Genomic DNA, 16,829 nt, shown 5'->3' with positions numbered 1-16,829 from the left:
CATTCAAAAAGGTAATCATTGTAAAGCAGGAATTTTGCACTCGAAATCGAAATTAAATTTCTCCCTCTCCACCCCCTCAATAAATAAAAAGACGAAGAAAATCTCAAACAAAAAAGCCAAATAGCCATCACTTCTCACATTGGAAAGCGTGGAAAAAAAACGGTGAAACGGAGCTTGAGGAGGTGGACAAATTGGCATCGTATCAGAGCCAAATCGCCGATAGTGAATTTCTTAGTGATGGAAAAATGGCACCGGCGTCCTACGGTAACAGGATAGTAGAGGGCGAGAGACATTAGAGAGTGCTTCGGAAGTCCACTTGAACTGGCATCACTGCGAATCGTGTTCGCAAAAGCAAAAAAAAAACCCACCCGTATAGCACAATGACCGGTGCTCCTCGGGGCACAAAATGTCCGTATTTTTAACAAGCCTGAAATGGATGCCGAAGCCCATCAGGTATCAGCGAGGGTGGCAGGGTGGGTTTAAAGGACATGGTTAGAGGTTCCGTAATTAGGAAATTAGAAATGTGATCCTGTGTAGCAAGCATGGCCATGAGTGTGTTTCTTTACTTTGCTTGCTATTGTAGTTGTGTGCATGTTGTGTACTTTACAGACAACACGGTGGAACGGCAAGGAATAAAAAACCAACTCCTCGTTCCCCCGTTGGAGTGGACAGCCCTTTTGAAGGGTCGTAATTGGAGGATAGAAATGTCCATCCCATACCCACCCATATGTTAGATCAGTTTGGAATTTTCGGTGGAAATCTCCTTACCTGCGGAAGGACGACGGCCAGCGCGATGCCGTCCGACGGGTGCTCGCTGGCAGGAAATGGAACATGGCCGTGCCGGTTGATGAAGGATGGTGCTTGAAATGGAATTTCTAATAAGAAAGAAAATGTGAAAGGAAAATCCATGTTAGTTAAATTTATTTAGCTGCCCGCTACTCTGCTACTCCTCAGCTGTGCTTTCACCCGAAACGAGCGAAAAACGGTTCAATTCACGTTCAGCGTGATGGATTTTCGTTCGAAGTTTTTCCCCGTCGAAAGGAAATGTCGAAATGGGAAAAATCACTTGTGCGCTAAGGATGTGAAATGTGGGACCGACCGGTAGGACAGCAATTCTTCGCTATTTGAAGCCAATACCTGTGCTAATAGCTGAATTTGAAATTGGACATTCGAGCGGATGGCGATTGATAAAGTCCCGAGGCTTTTTTTTTCGCCACTGATTGGCCACCCCCTCCTCACCCCAAAAAAAAAGACGACAAATGAAAATGCTCCACCAAATCGAATAGTGAGTGTGAGTGTGTGTCGGTTTTTTTTCCATAAGTGGCCATCGGTCCGGAATGAAGTTACCCAGCGTCCCTTTTTACCCGCTTAATGAAAAAGTGATTTGGGTTAGATTAATTTGGAACTCTCCGCTCGTGATTCTACCCAGATTGTGTGTGCGTGTGTGCTTTCGTTGTGGTTGATTTATTGTGAACTTTTCCACGAAGTGAAATGCGATCAAGCATCGTACGAAAATCATCCCTTAAATTGTGTCGAGTGGAAATGTGCCATTTTTACCTCTTCAAATCCACCGGACGGTTTGCCACCATTTCTAAGGTTCATTACGACAAACGGTTTTATTTTCTGTTTTTTTTTACCCTACCAATGCAATCTAATTTTTAACTTCCAAATTTTCACAATTGTTACGCAATCTTAGCGTGTAAAAAAAAACACAAGTTAAATAAACCCACCGGATAAAAAGGAATAAAATGCCACCCTCATTGATTGGATTGCACCGGGTCCAGTATGGCGAGTTTTTCCAGCTGCTCCTGGGATCAACAAAAGAAACAAGAATACAGAATTTATTATCATAAACCGCCAGGGGTCAACCGCAGGGACTGAACTCCGCTCAAATCGTCCCCTGTTTGGCTTTGGAAGCGATTTTGAAGCGTTGAAAAACTCGAAAATCTTGCTCATCCTCCTTTTCCGGGAGGAAAATTCATAGAAGCATTTCCATCTTGAACCAAAAAAAAAATGGAAAATCGCTCCCTTCTCCCGCAAGACATTGGCGGACATCGTTCTGCTAGGGAGCCCATTTCCCTGTTTTCATATTTATGACAATCGACTGAATTTTCAAACTCTATAGTAATAACAATAATAATAATAGCGGGACCACCCATTCTCTGCAGGGTGTAAAGCCAAGGGCGGGGGGAAAAAAACAAGAAAAACATGCATTTTTTAAAGCCGAAATCGAATTTACGTCAAATGTTGCGTTTCCCCCCTCCCACCTGGTGTAGCGTGTTATTTTTCTATTTCAACCGAAGTGAACCGCACATCGGATGCCGCCCGGCCGTCGTTGTCAATTCATGGAAACTTATCACAAATGTATTTATTTTTTCAAGAGCATTAGCAAAACATGTCGTTCAAATTATGTGCATGTAGTTTTTGGTGCGTGTGTGTGCTCCGAGGTGCTTTTTTCCACCCCTAAAGATCAAGCATGCTCGTTGCCATGCCAACCCGATAAGCCCGGCAATGGGATTTTGTGAAGCAGGCTGTGAAGACAAGCGGGAAACATTTCCACACTGGGAGGGAGGATTTAAATTCAAAGCCGTCGCCGAATGCGACATGGACGTGATTCGGGAGTAGATTTGACTGTGGACAACCTCGGCCCGACACGGTGCTGGTAATGAGCATGACGGACATGGACGATAATGGGAGGCCTCATTATTCGGACCGCAAAATACAATGCCCGATCCCCGATGAGGTGACGTCCATTATTGAAATGAGCTGAACGTGCTTGTGCTTGTGTGGTTACAGCAGTGTAATGGAGTGTTTGGGAAAAAGGGACTCTCACACACACACCCACTCATTACTATGTAAATTGGATTGGACCGGACCGGACGCAGATCGTTCGCCCGGTGTCCAGAGAGTGTCCTTATCGCGGACAAGAAATCAACAGCAAAATTTGTTTGTTGGACAGGACGTCCACTGGGTGTTATTAGTATTCCGATGAAAATGGACTCCATACACCGTAGCTTCGGGGACTTTATTTGCTAGAGTTCTAAAAGTGTGAAAACTGAAATAGATGTAATGCGTTAGATAAGATGCGTAAGTTAATTTTTGCACATTTTTCTACAACTAGCATTTTTAGTGCTACATTATTAAAGTTGATTAAAAGTGAAACATGTTGACTAAATTATGACATCAGTTGAACATTTGGGTAATTTATAGGTATGTTTCATATTATTGCCCTTATCCTTATCCATTTGATCAAATGTTTTGTACGTCTCATTTACTGTTCATTACATTATGTTTCATATTTTAATATTAACTTTCCCTTGTTTATTGTTATATTTTTTTTTAAACTGTTTATTCTTACATTGTACTATCTACTTCTTTTGTTTTATTCTTTTACAATTTAATTCATTATTTGGTAGTTTCCATTGTTGAATTCAAATAATTTTAACTTCTTTTTTGTATTTTCATAAATCATCAGTTTGTTTTCGTTAATTCATTTTTGAATCTTTTAGAGGTTGGTAAATCATTTACTATTTTTTATACCGTTCGTCGCATATGGCAGAGGGACCTAGAACTTTTATTGTTAGACTTAAATGGTTAAGCAATAAAAACGGAAAAGATGGAAATTATCGTTCCTTTTTAGAACTTTGTTTTAGAAATATATCTTCGGTTATATAATTATGTGTTTAAAAAAACTACTGTAAAAATATTTCTCTACCAGTCTCCACGGAAGTCCTCAAATTGCATACACAGGAAGTACCCGAGATACGCAGTGCCTCTTATACGCGGATTCGGAGATACGTGTTTTTTTTGGAAATTTGACAGTGGAGTTAGTTTTTAGCACAAAATTTAAGCAAAAAGGTGCAAAATTGATAGAAAAAACCTTCCTTTGTCATATAAAACGCTTGTAATCAACTTATTTTAATGTATTCTTTCAACAAGTCAACCTATTTGTTGAATAAATTAAATGCAGAGAAGGAAGCCGATTATGTAACTTTGAAGTATAAACGAAATTGCAACAGGATTCGACTTACGCGGAAAATCGGTATAGACCGGGTTATAGTGGTTCGCTATAATAGTGCATCTCGGGGACTGCCTGCATATTGTTAATATTCTTCAACCCCTTTCGTGCAATCTAAGGACACATGAAGAACAGCCTGTCGAGTGAGTTCCCCTTATTCATCTTCTTCCATTACTGCAACCATCGTTGTAACGTATTTACATACACGTCCATGCCTGTGCGGTCAGTAAAATGATTGATTGTGTTTACATCCATCCATCCATCGGCAGCTGGGCAGTAAGGGTGCAATTCACGCAACTTCATGCCGCTAACAAACACCCACACACTTCAACGAGAGTGAGCAAGAAAAGGGTTACAGATGGCATTAATTCGCAGTGGTTCCTGCACCCATGCAACGATGACATGATGGGATCGATCGCACAAAAGATCCGGTTACCGATATTTACTGATTATTAATCATAATTTTCCAACCTCCTGAGTTCACGCTATCCTGAGTCGAGTTCCAGTTTAATGGTGATTTCTCATTCATTTTCATTGCAATAGCGTTGCCGATAGGGACGTCAGACGCTAAGTTACAGTGGAGTGTATTTAGTGCAAAATTATGTTAAAGGATGAATAATCCATCATACCTTCGGGGTTGTGGTGGTGCTCGGTGGGCAAAGATTGTACCAATTTCGTTTGAGTGCTCCCAGGATGGCAACGAAAGGGAGGCGTTTGTGGACACGCATATTGCCAGCGGCGCGGAGTTTCTTTTGTCCTTCGAGATGTGGACGAGAAAAAAAAGAAGAAAGAACCGCACACACACACACACACATGGACAAAACCTCGATTGGTGGAAGCATAACACCCCTTCAAGACTTGGGATTTCAAGCTTTATCAGCATTCAACAGAGAGTGTTTGTGGCCTACGGTGGAGCTGCTGGGCTGTTCTTCTCGACCAGAAGGGTGTGTGGAGTCTTGGAGACCCTACTTACCCGAGCAGTCGCCATAAATCTCAGTTAGAGGATCAGCGAAACGAGTCAAAAAAGGATTTGATTTATTTCCGTGCCAGGATTTCGGCTCGGTAAGCTTTTCCGTTGTAATTTATTTGAATTTACTTGAAATTAGATCATGACTCGGGTCGAGGTTAGCTGGGGGGGGGGGGAGGTTTTCCGTGTGTGTGTGTGTGCGAGCGCTAGCCGTCCTCTCTTTTCCTCCCACTTGAAAGCCTCTTGAGGTTAGTGTCCGAGTACGTGAGGTGGATGATTTTAATGTCCTTGTGGACATTGTGGACGCAGCAAACTCCTCTGCACCCCTCTAGGTAATGGGTAGATTTGGGTGGACCGACACTATCTGGCCGATGTGCCCCACCCGCACCACGTTCGGAACCACTCATATTTCGACACTAGCAATAATCATTTTACCAATAGTGTGAAAGAAAGCAAGGGAAAAAAAACAAGGATCTTCACTTCCATCGTTTTTTACCATTTCACCCGGTGTTTGTTTGACCCTCGTGCCCATTTCGCCTGGTCCTGGGCGCTAGTTGTTGTGTCCGGTGAAGAGCCATAAAACACATTAAATCCCATAGAATAATCGAAATGTCACATTAAGATGTGAAATATAGACGAACAGCATTGGCCGCGGTTGGGATGGTTGTGATTTGCGGGAAGGTGTCCTGCATGGACAGCAGCGGCATTATCCTTGGGCGCTGTGCTCACGTTGTTGAAATGGGCTTTCGTTTTCCCGCCGAGGCTTTGCATCCGATTAGTATGGAAAGTATAAGCCCAGCGTTGCGCCACATGGGACGGAAAAAATCGCCTCCCGGTTTGTTTTGCGTTCCGTGATGCAAGACGGAACAAGCACCGGCACCATGGTCAACCATAAATATATATTTTATGAGCCCGCTTTGGTTTATATTTCCTTCCTCTTTTCCGGAGGCACACATTTTCCGTGTCGGAATGATTCTGCGTTTTGTTGCGTACCGTCCCCGCGTTGATAGACATTTGGTTTAGTCGCCCCTTCTGCCGGGTGGTGTTGGACTTGTTTGCATCGTAAGGATTTACTGGCAATCAGCATCCTTTTTTTTTCGGGGAGGTTTCGGGGAGGTGGTACCGTGCGTCCCCGGGGGGATGGTTGGAATGCTTTGTCCTAAGGGTGGAGACTGGTTTGTTATTTTTTCCTAGCTGGATGCAAGGACGGAAGTTGTATAGATTTGCAACAAATCAATACCGGTCCGGGTTGGAAGATCGAGTGGAAGAGGTAAAAGGACAGTAGCATTTTTATGTTTTCTTTCAGATTTTTTCTCTGTCCAAAAGCCTGGACTCCCAAATACTTTTTTGTTACATGAATCGATCAAGCATGACAGAATGGCAATGTGTCATAACCAAGCAATATGAAGGTGGGAGTAGACGCTTCTTTTTACTACTGTTTCTAATAACAAATACGATTCTGGTTGTGTTAGTTAACATACACTACACAATGTTATAATAAACTATTAAAATAACTATTCTGAAGTTCAATTCACGAAGATTCATGAATCCTTAATTCCTATTAATCCTATAATGCTTCATAATAATAATGCTAGCTGCTCATGATGAAGATAAAATTAAAAATAAATTAAAGGAATCTTAAAATGTATGATGAAAAGTATGATATTTTTCCGGAGGTTTCGCAAGCAAGATGGTTGGCGTCTCATAGCTCGCGCTCGAAGTTGAGCGCTCGAGATATCTCAATGACTCATAGCAAGACACTAGATTTAGTTGGACATGCTAATCAAGAAGTTAAAGACTTAAAGAGGAGTAAAAGAACCAAAAACGCACTCCGAGAACTCCCACGAGTTAGCTCATTTTATCTTGTTCATTCCGACGTTACCTTCGGAGCTGACATCTCACGTTTACTTCGTCAGTAGCTCCTGACGAAACACTCGCTCTAGCGCATGTCAGTGCACAAAAAACGAGCATGAAATTAAAAAGCAACTCTTGCGCACATAAATCTCCATTTTAAAACACGCTCCTACAGCCAATGGGAATGCTTCTGAGAAAAAAAAAACCCATTTTAAAACGACACCCCGAACAGTCCTGAGCCAATTGAATTGCGCTATTCACATCATTTGATTATATTCAAATAGGCAGTTACATAATCCATCCCTTTTTGTTAACCTTAAAAAACCTGACAAGAAAAAAAGGGTTCACGATGGCGGATTTTATTTAAATGCAATCTTCTCGACTATATCCTTTATTTTCAATTGGTGGTACTAAAAAAAACCTCTCTCCCAAATCAAAGCATACCAAGCGCGGGCACACGCCTGGCCACAATAGACATCGGAACGGAGATTGTGGTTCGCATTGGTTGGATCTCATTATCTCATCATCGTATGACTAAGCATGCATCTGTCGCATGGCCAGGGCACGGTTCAACGACTGCTGGTGCGTCGTCCTTCATGCTTTTGTCCTTGTCCTAACCCTCCGATTTTCACGGTTTTTGCTTATGTACAGTATCCGAAAAAAAGAAGTTGGGATATACTGCTGTGCCACGAGCCACAACCATTACACCCTTTATGTTTTTTTTTGTGTGCTGCTGCTGCTTTCAATGCCACACAGATTGCATCCGTTTACATCCTTTCGCCACCGGTTTTCACCTCATTCGAATACCTTTTGTGCAGTGTAGCCGGGTGCGGTTGGCGGTGGAGGTTGGGCGGAAGCGCATATTTGCACTTCCAAAAAGGAAAAAAAGGGGAATGCTGTCAGTTAAGGGGTTTAGCTCTCTCTCGCTCTCACTGTACGCTGTCGGTTCACCCTTGTAACCGTGCGCTTGCAACCCTCTCGTAGTGGAAAATCTATTCTGAATTCCCGTCTGTTTTTCCCCCTTTTTTTGTCAGACCCCCGGGCTGTTGTGATGTTGATCCCATATTCATGCACACATACACACAGCGATACGATCCGACGATGATGATGACGACGACAACACACGGACGCAAGAAGCGCCGAGCATATCAACGCCAGGACTACACACCGTCCGTTGTGTGCAATTTATTTTATGATCCTTTTTTCCGCTTCACGTTCCGATTTCCTTTTTCTCTCGCTCCCATTCGCACACGCTCGCACACCGCACACGGTCTCGGCCGGGTGTGACCGAAAGCGATACAGTGTTGCTTCCTTTTTTGGTCCGACCGAACCGTGCCGTTTTCCGGTCCGCCGAGAAGGATGCTGTGTGTGCAACATTATATATTCAGGCGCATATATTTTCCATACATTATATTTTATTTCATACATTAAATTTGAACTGACGCATGCGCAACGAGGTGTGCACGGTTTTCCCTCCACCAGTGCCGGGAACGCTAGATGCCCGTATTCCTTCGGTTTTCCACCAGGGAGTTTTCCCGGGGAACGTGTCTGCTGTGCTGGGTTTTGGGATGCTGCGATAGGGATGGAAATTTCAGGTTGTTAAAGGGGTTTGAGAGCGTATGTACAACACGGTTCCGAACCGGCCACGTCACGTACATAGTGACGTTTGATTCGAAACTTCACCCCTTTTCCCTTGCTCGAGATGCATATAAAGAGCGTGGTGGGTGGGTGGCATCTTTTGATTTGACAGTTTTCGGGATGATTTTTTGTTGTTGCTTTGGCTTTGGTATGCTCAAGACACACACCGAACAGACAGACGGATAGACAGATAGATGGGTTGCTTTGATAGACAGTCGGAGTGACATTGTTGCATCGTATCGTTCGCTCTCCGGCATTGGTTCGATGATGGTCGATGGTGACTATGGTTATAATGGGACAAAAGCAAACGGTTGCTAGGATGGCTAGCAGACGGGGGGGAAGCAACATTGATCCAAAACGATCATGGCATGGGTGAACCATTTGATTGCGAAAAGAAACCCAAATTTTCCTCACATTGGAACAGCATTCCTTTTCCAATAGACAAAGCAGTTGGATTAAAAAAGCCTCAAATTGTGGAAAATAAATTCCAATTGATTGTTTGCGAAAAAGACACACACACGCACACGTTCTATTTCGAAATGTTGGCATTTTCCAACCGGTCCCCTTTTGCAAACAGATTAACAAATTGCGTACCGGCGTACCGGGTGGCGATTGACGTGTGGGTGGTGGCACTAGGAAAAAAAAACTTTATCAATTCAACTCCAGCCTGCTGAAGCAGTGGGGTTTGTGTGTGGAAAGTTTGAAAGAAGTGGGAGAGATTGGCCCCTTTTTTTTCTGCGCATTCAACTCCCGCGCTAGAAATCGAACTACACCAACAACAAAATAGGAAAGAATTGCAATCATGCGTACGTTGGTGGTTTTGTCCGATAAAGACTCCGACGTCTCCAACGTCTTTGCCAGCCGTCCGGTCGTTGTTCGTTTGATTGCAAATGGAGAATCAACGAAAAAAAAAACAAGCAAGAGAAGACCCCACCGAGCTGTTTGCCGAAAAAGCAGGAGGAAAAAAACTCCGAAATCGAAATCAACGGCCCAAAACCGACAGCGAATATGTGAAATGTCAATCAAACCGATGGTCGATAAAATGAATTTAACTGTTGACTGACGCACATCCCCCTTTGCCCGGTTACCGGTTACGATATCGGAGTTGATGTGTGTTCTGCTTGTGCCCTGTCGCCTATTTGCTCACTCGTTCAATCATGCGGGAGAATCGCGGGGAGGGACTGGGGCCCCAGGACGGGAGGTTTTCCTTGCTTGACCACGGCCACCCTCCATCACCATCCACCGTGCGTCTGCCAGGCGGTATCGAATCTAAAGCTAATCCGGTCAAGCTGAATCGGCATCTTCTAGGACTTGGACGGGTGCAAAAAAGCAGTCGCTGATCGGTAGCTACCTTCCACAATCGGCGCGCAGGTCCTATTAAAAAATATATAGCTAAATAAAACATTGCATTTCAGCATTTATTTCGACTGCTTTAGCAGTTTTTTTCTCCACGCAGGAATTCTGGAAGAAATTCCCGACCGGGGCGGCAAAACAAGAACAGCAAGACCATCATCGGAACATAACGAGATGCCCTTAAATATGTGCAATCGGTGGGGGGGAGGGGGACCAAACACCCAACCCATCGTATCCAATTATCGCTAATGTGTGCGCCATTATTAAAATAAAAATCGAAACAGCCAAATCTAACCGACCACGCGCACGTGCGTACGGATGCTGCGGTTTCATTTGTAGTAATGGGCCTCGTTTCTTTTTTTTTTTGTTCCGGGTGTGTTCGGGGTGCTAGAGATCCCGGTAAAAAAGGGCTAAAAAAACGGAGGCCATCAGAATCAGCGGTCTGCTCGTGTGTCTATTTCATTGCGGTTTTGTACACACGATAAGTATATTCAAACACTGTCGTCCGGTGGAGGGTACAGCTGTATGGCGTGCATTCGCACCACTGCTGGTGATGATTATAATCATAATCGTAAAACATTGGGACACAGCAGCAGAAACCCCGCTCCCCGAATGCGCACGGCTCAATAATCTCGGCCACAGTTATGGCAATATTATTCATTCCCTTCGGCTTCCGGTTGGCCGGTTGAGCAAGGGAAAAAGGACGCCAACAGCAACCACCACCACATGGCACCAGTGTCACCAACTGCATCCACCATTGCTGGTGACAACTCCATTTCGCCCTCACCCATCCCTTTAATGGGCCGTTTGGACTATCGGCTTTTTCCCTTCTCACTAACGAAACGATCAAATTCTGCGGTCGGTGCGGGCCCGTGTGCGAGGTTTTTTATTTTAATATCAAATATTATTATTGTTTTTATATTCATCTTTTACGATTTCCTAGGCACGGCACGATTGTCCCTGCTCGCGTTTTTTGTTTTGTCGTGCGGCACCCATGGTGCGCAATTTTTGCGCAATGCCCACCAACAACAAACGCACCAAGGGTGAAACAGGCGGTCAGAGATACGGGGAGAGGGTGCTCGGGATATCGGATATCGGACAGAAATAATGCTTAATGCTCACACGCGCGCGTTACCACACGTTTTAGCTAAATTGAATTGAAAAGATAACGCAAAAAAATATAGAAAACAGTCCCAGGAAAATCGAACCAACCCTGTTTCTTATGGCGAATTGTTTGCTTTTCTCTGGGCAGGGTCGAGCTAGGGAAAATGGAAGCGAATTCGGCCAGTACACGGCACATGGACATGGAGGGAAAACACAATTTCCTGGCCTTTTTTAGGGCAAATTTTTCAAGTGAAGGTTCGGTCCGGGTTTGCATGTCCACGCTGGTGGTGGTTCGTTTTTTATCTTCCCAGCAGGGGGTGGTTTTTTTTCGTGCTTTCTATTTGGCCGGTCCGGAATATGCGTCCCGGCGATGTGTTTATTTTGCATGATTTTTACTGACAGCAGGAGGTGGTCCCCCAACCGCTGGATTGGATGTGGCGGACGATTTGCAAGGTGCCACCAGTACCATCAGTGTGTGGACTGGTAATGTGTTTTCCTTATCGTGCACGGTAAGGAGCTAGATCTTGCGGAGTTCGTAGGGGATGTGACAGCGTGGCGACATACCCTGGAAATCAACTAATCTTGGCAATAATGGGATATGGGCATTCGAATTGACCTCCCATTATTGCGACCAGCGAATAATTCAAGTGGTGCAATTGCTTCAAGATGTTTATCCGGGGGCGGTTTTTAGTTTTTCTTTATAGAACACTGACTCTATCCGATACTGATGTCCAGAAGATCATCGGGAGCGATGAAGCAGTGAAGTAACATTGCTTTCTAGTGGACATTGTACAATGTGATTTGCTACGCAACCCGTGTGCTAGTTTGTAGAATTTGTTTATTTGCAGTCAAAAAAGAAAACAACTGAGATCAAACTACAATAACAATAGGCTGGCCGATGGTTTTTGGAGCCACGATGCCTATCGATAAGCAGTAAACGGTTTCACCGAAGTGGCGAAACGACAAACACGGCGAACTGTGGCCACTGTGTGACGGAGCCAAGGGCCAGGGCTCTTTTTCCATTTCCATTCCCGGTAAACAAGCAGCAGATAAAACCGGATCCAATTACCATAAATGGAAAAAAATAACAAAGCCAATCAAATCAGAAGTGAAAAACATTGCCCGAGAAATTTTGCTGAAAGTGCTGGAAATGAAAATGCATGCTAACACGGGACAGGGACGAGGGCAATAAGGAAAAACAATACCGAATGCCGAATTGAGAGAAGGAACAGAATAAAAAAAAACATCACATCCACCCACACTCGCTTCCCCGGGCCCATCCCCATCCTCAGTAGACCCAGACATGGGCGGAAAAATGAAGAGCGCACGATGATAGTTGTTACTCTGGTATATTGTGTCGTCATGTCCGAGCCAATATTGGGGCAGAAGCAGGTGGGGGAAACTGTTCACATTTCGGGCTCCGTAATGGTCCTAACCAGCGTGGAACGGAGAATAAACGGGAAAAAGCGTCCTTGGTGTGTCTGGATTGGTTGCGCATTCGATGTTGCAGAAACAGAAATTCGATAGACCGTAAGGAAAATGAGCGCTCGTTTGAATTGTGACTTGTGGAATTGGAATTGCAGGGGTTTTGTGGAGCAACCTATCGAAGGGGGGGAAAGGCGAACGTAAATAAAAATGTCCCTTTCGCGTCAGTATTCGGGGGGTACACACCCACACACACACACATGCTCGATTGAAGTAAAATAATGTGAAGTAATATAAAAATATTGAGAGGCAATGTATTCCGTACGAACGTTTGTGCCGGGATGGGATGGCATAAAACGGAAATTGCGACCGTTCGTGTTAATACCTGTTTTCGCCTTCATCGTCAAAGGAAATGAGCTGAGAATATGATGATCGCGACGTGGTTAAAATTGGTCCAAAGATTAGGTTTCATGCATGGCTGAGATTTCTAAAGCTTGGACATCATTTAGCGTCAGTCATATTGACCATTTAGCGGCTTGTTCTATTATCATCGCAATAGCCGTATGGTGTTAGTAGGGAGCGTAGCAAATCCGGTGCAGCGTGAGTTCGAATCTCAATGTGGAGAGGTGGTTGATAATGAAGTTTTCAATAATTATTGTTGATAAACGAAAGATTTCACAAAAAGTACAGTGGCCGCCGAGCGAGAGCGACATTAGACCGCTACCTGTGTGCTTGTTTCTTTTGTTTTGTTTTGACAACTCAGTGTGGTTGAGAAGCTCTTTAACATTATTATAAAAAAGTTTTGATCCACTAATCTGGGTAGTCCAACGACCTCGGACCTCTGCATTAAAGAAGCTGTCGCCTGGGTTTGAAGTTGAAAGGACCGTCGAATTATCGAGGTACGGAGATAGTTTCTTTAAGAAAAATAATTAGTCTGGAGGTGGATGTGAACGAACTCGTCGAAGATCAGTCGCAAAAGCAGACAACCGAGGAGTTACACTAAGTATAATCACAGCAGCATCAAATTAGTTTTGAAGTGCCTGACATTTGGTACGTTATTTCAAGCAACACGCAGCAGCGTCAAGAGATATAAAAGAATGTGGGAGAAAAATGTTAAGTTTCTCGAAAAAATTGTTCGTGTTTCGTTGTTTTTGGGTAGAAACTTACCCAACTTTCGGTTGGCAATTAAAATGAAAATTTAGTGGAAATGTTACGAAAGTTAAGTTCTTTTGTAAGCATTTCTCCATCGTAGAGAAAATGCCTTGAGCCCGTTTGAAATACCAGGCTGCCCCATTTTTTTTGTTGTATTTTTAGCAAGGTTTTAAACAAAAGGTCTAAAGATTACTATGATGATCACAGTGGTCACTTTCACTAGAATATCTTAGAAAAATGTCCCACTCTAAAGACTTTCAATGAAAATAAAATATGCGTTACTTGCACATTCATTAAAGAAAATTCAAAATGGCGTGAATGGAGGATTGTTGTCAAACTTTCAAAAGAGCGAGAAATGGTCATGAAAAATGAATTAAACCCATTGTGCTCCCACCACACGACACCATCGCTGCACCTATATGGGTTGCAAATCTCCCTAGCAACCTGCCAGAGCGCGCGCATCGCACAAATCCAGCGCAGCAAAAACCCCTGTGCAGCTGTGGCACGTGCTTCGCTCCTTGCCGCTAACAGGATGCAGTGCGTGTGTTTTTCCTTCGTTTTCGGCTCATTATTTTCCTAACCAACGGCGTCTTTATGCCATCGCCGGCCAGAAAATCCACCCTTCCCTTTACACACATACACGCACGCACACTTCCGATGCCGTTGACCTTTAACCGGGTGGCGGGAGCCCATATACGGCACATTAATTACTGAAATTCCGAATTTTTCCGGCAACATAAATTTGGCTACGGATTCTTGACTGGCACTCAGATACGTAGCAACGGTGTATGTGTGTGTGGTATTGGTGCACGGATGGGTCCATGGAAAGATGTTACGATTTGAATGTAGCATCCTTAACCGCACCTCCCGTTTCCATTGTTCCTCAAGCATTCCTTGGTTTTCCTTCTCACATCTTCAGGACTCCCGCGGTCCTGCCTTCCCCTTTTCTCCTCCGTTGGTGCACGAACGCCAACAAATCATTAATATCTTCAGCTACTTACCCGTACCCGCCGCTGCTGTTGTCTTGTGCGTCCTCTTGGACTCGTTGTGCGTCTGTGGGCGGCATCCGGTGGGGATGGTGGAGGCAAGGTGCGAGGAAAAATTTGCAAGGAAATGAAATAAAAATGTATATATGGAAATGGACATAAATAAAAACGGGAAGCTGACGCACCAGCGCCAGGCGTAGCGTGCGGTACAAACCTGTATGGGTGAGAATACGCATTAAGCCGGACTTTTCCGATAAGGGTGAGGATGTTCGTGCGAAGGATGAAGGCGGGGTGGAATACAGTGGACAGGAGGAAGGCGAGCGGCATGAGCTCATTATGTTACTATAGGGCAGAGTTTTAGTGAAACTGGAGCCGGTTCGTCCCAGAACGGATCCGATCGGGTCACCGGGTGGAGACGTATTCCACGCATAGAATAATAAAACTCCTTCGTTTTTCCTGCTGTTTTCTTCTTCTTGCTCGCTAGTATCTTTTCCACACACACAAAGGACAATGCGAATTATGCTTGCGCTACTGCCGCCGGATGGATATTTCGCATCCTCGTGCGAAAATGTTTGGATAGGCGATATTTGAATAAATGATTTACGTCGCTTCGGTTGCTATGGGAAACCGGTGCTAATGACACCGCCATCACCCATGCACCCACCGGTGTTCCTTGTTTTCTGTTAGCAGTGCTTTGGAAAATCTCCTCATTCCGTGTGTGTGTGTGCACAGGATTATGTGTGCTGCTAGTTCCGTTTCCAATTAAACAAACTTGTGATTCGGAGGGGTGGGAGAGGGGGTGGGGGGAACAATTGTGTACGTGTGTGGGAGATGTGCTGCAAAGACGCAAATGCTCATTATGCGTTTGTTCTAAGCAGAGCGCTGTATACGTCAGCTCACCCTTCGGAAGGCTTTGTTGGGGTGACATTTTCCCCGGTGTTTTTTTTTCGTCATGTCGGTGCACAATCATTCACGATACGTCATGCCATCCAAAACCTGCCAATTGCGTTTCTATGGAGCTGTCTCGCACTCAGCCCCGTTTGCTTTGATTTGAACGCTTGCAGGTGAACTTGTTTGTAAGAGCGTCGATGCAACTGAGCACAAGCGCTGGACGAAATAAAAAAAATATCCCACAGTCTCTCATCCAACTCGATGGCGGCACAGGATCAAAGGGAAAATGCTAATTTGACTCCTGGATTGTACTACTTGTTTTTGTTGCGCTCCCATCACTCCTCTTTGTGGGGTACCGAATGGCGGTATGTTTGTGTGGTTTGTTTGATTTTTGTTGTTGTTGTTTGCTGTTGTTGCCTTCCCTGTCTTCACACAACCCTACAGCGGAGGTTGACGTTTTTTTTTGTTGTTGTTCTGCTTAGTGTCGGGCCAAGATCAACCATTCGGACGGACGGACGGTTGTCACACCCGGGCCAAGACATTCAGGGTTGATTATCCATCGCGCATCAACGCGCACAACATTTGCAAGACTTGGCTAACGATAAATGCACACATACGTGCACAGACACATGGCCGGGATTAAGGGACCGGCGGAAGGTGACCTTCGGAGCCGCACCGATGTTCCGTTGGTGTGTGTTTGTGATGCAAACGCAACCTCGTCACGGCCGGTTTTTTGAAGAATTAATCTGATCGCAGGGAAGCTTGAGATGTGATCGGTGTCGGAAAGTTGGTAGAATGACGGGGGATCGCGGGAAAGAGAAAAAAAAATTGAATCCTAATAAGCTCACCTTACTGGACAAGGTTTTGTCGTTATTTTTATTACGCACATGGGTTTTTTTTTCGTTATGTTCCATGCTCGAATGCCCGACATTGGCATAGCAAAAAGGAATTGTCCAATGGTGGAAGGCATACAATGAAGGATATTGTAAAATTGTTGCGCTGCTTGAGCATAATCTTTTTTATCCCGCTTGGTTTTTTCTTTACTGTACAGCACTGTAATTCGATTTTTAATATTATAAATTGTATAAAGAAGCTTTTATGCAAGCTTGATGTTCAGAAAGAAAGAAATATTTCTTCCATTGCTATTGCAACGCAATGCTAATAAAAGGTCTCCTGTTCGCGAGACGGTCGTAAGGTGGGGAGAGACACTTTTTGTTGTTTTATTTTCTGACCAAGCCTACTACCGACGTTATTTATTCCTGCAGACACATTTATTCCCGCAGCGCGCCACGCAATGGCATTCATTTCCCACTCACAGCATGGGAATTCAAATGCTTCGTCGAGTTGGCGCGGTTTGCTTGTGGGTTTTTTTTTACCATGTTGTTGCGCGCGTTTCGCCCATTACATCCTGCGCCACGGTTTCGATGGCGCGCGAATCCTG

Source organism: Anopheles marshallii, chromosome 3 (genome assembly GCF_943734725.1).
Source record: "Anopheles marshallii chromosome 3, idAnoMarsDA_429_01, whole genome shotgun sequence".
In the NCBI taxonomy this organism is placed as follows: Eukaryota; Metazoa; Arthropoda; class Insecta; order Diptera; family Culicidae; genus Anopheles; species Anopheles marshallii.
This window is presented reverse-complemented; position numbering follows the sequence as displayed.